This window comes from Nannospalax galili, unplaced genomic scaffold, assembly GCF_000622305.1.
Source record: "Nannospalax galili isolate Female #2095 unplaced genomic scaffold, S.galili_v1.0 scaffold69, whole genome shotgun sequence".
NCBI classification, from domain to species: domain Eukaryota; kingdom Metazoa; phylum Chordata; class Mammalia; order Rodentia; family Spalacidae; genus Nannospalax; species Nannospalax galili.
In genome coordinates this window covers 1,288,986-1,291,113 of record NW_008360297.1, presented here as the reverse complement: position 1 = coordinate 1,291,113, position 2,128 = coordinate 1,288,986, and positions in this window count along the sequence as shown.

Sequence of the window (2,128 nt, the reverse complement as noted above, 5' to 3'; positions counted from 1 at the left end):
AACAGCTCTCACTTAAAGAGCTTAATGTTTATAATAACAAGAAAAGGAGAAAGGGGTCAGGTCAAATTCTGCTGAAGAGCAGGTGTTGTTTAAGGTTTTTCATTCTGTCTTTTCTTCTTAAAAAGTAATCTAAGGAATATTGAGTTGGTGCACTGGAGGCTAACCACGTGCATTTTTAATGTATGTCAACAGAAAACCAGGAAAACAGAACCCTTTGACCATTAAAAAAAGTTAAATTTTTCCATAAAAATTTCAATATGCTAAATTCGTTAAGTAGAATAAAAAATTAACCAGGTTAAGTAGACCACAAAATGGTATTGTCTGAGATAGCCATGCTTAGCACATTGATTTTGTATGAATAATTAATGACTCACAACACTTGTATGTACATAACGTTTTTCTTCACTAGTCCCTTGGAGGACAAATAAGAATTCCCTGAGGTTGTAAGTGTACAAGTGATAGAACACTGGTCTCGGGCTCCAGAGCCTGTGTTCTCACCCCTGGGTCTCCATGCAGTGGAAGCTGGTGGGATGCAGCTTTGCAATCAGTGGTCAGCATGTCACTACAGTGTCACATTTGCTCTTTCCATTGAATTGAAATCATGTCTGAAGTTTGGGGTAAGAGCCAATTTAGGGACACTGACTTCATTTAAAAATCTTTACCTTGTGTCATGATGTGATTTGGATGTATATGCCCTAACAGTCCATGTGCTAATGACTTGCTCTCTAGGGTGGCACTACAGGGAGTTGGTGGGACCCTCTTAGGGAGGTGAGCACTTCAGGAAGTGGGCCTTAGAGCATAGTCCCTAAGTTTTGGGGGCTGTTCCCTTGAAGGAGATTTTGGGACTCCACCTAATTCAGTTTAATTATTTGCTTCAAGATGCAGGTAGTTTAAGACTGAAACATTCCCCACTGTTGCCATGTAGCTATTCCACCAAAGCCCTAAAGGAAAGAGGCCACTGGATCAGGAAATGGATCCTCTAAAAGCATGAGTCAAAATAGACACGTTTTGTTACAAAGATTGAAAGTTGACTAATACATGTTAGTCCCACACATTAGTAATTTACCCATTGTGCTGAGAAAGTGACATTTTTTAATGTTAGGGACAATGTATAGTTTACAATAATCATATTTCCCTTTCAGCATTCATGCAACAAAAATTTGAAACTAAATATGCATCCCAGTAAGAGTTGGACTTGTAGTTTTAGGTGCTGTCTTATCCCATTTCCAACTTCCCATCTTACTATTTTATGCTTGCTTGACTCTCTCTCTTCTCTCTCTCCCCCTCTCTCTCTCTCCTTCTTCCTCCCTCTCCTCCTCTTCTTCCTCCTCCTTCCTGTTCTTGTGAGGCATCTTGAGTTCTTCTTAAGTTATGAAAGAAATGTAGAGATGTGGTGATTTGAATGAGGAAGTGAAGGAAGTATGTCACTGGGGATGGGCTTAGAGAGCCCATGGCCTCACCCCACTGCTAATTTTCTCTCTTTGCCTTGTGTGTGAATTGAAGATATGAGCTTTTAGCTTTCTGTTCCTGTCTCCAAGCCTGCTGTCATGCCTGCCACTTGCTGCCATGCCTCTCACCATGGTGGACTCTTATCTGGTACCATTAGCCAAAATAAACTTTCTTCCATAAGCTTTGTTTGGGGGGGGGCATGGTGCTTTCTCAGAGCAACAGAAAATTAACACTAGAGGGAAAGAAAGAAGGAAGAGGGCAATGAGAGGGGGAGAGAAAAGGGAAGGGAAGAAGGTTCTGAGAGAAAACAGAAAGCAAGTATGGAAAGAAGCTGAAGCACACAGCAATGGGGAAAACTGATGAAGTATCAAAAAGAGTAAAGTCTATCCGTCTATTCAAGGGCTAATTAAATATGAGTGTTCAGGAATAATGAAGACAAAAGGAAGAAAAAATAGAAGAGATTACAATTCAAGAAGAAAAAGGTGGTTTATTATTCTTGGGAAAATTCCCACAGTGTTCATATTTCTAGTCTTTCAAATATATTCACTGAATATTTTGGTTCTTAAAATATTTGCATATATTGAGGGAAATTACATACTATTAAAAATAGACAAAGATAGAAGATGGATTAGTAGATAGAAGATGATAGATAGATAGATAGATAGATAGATATGTGATA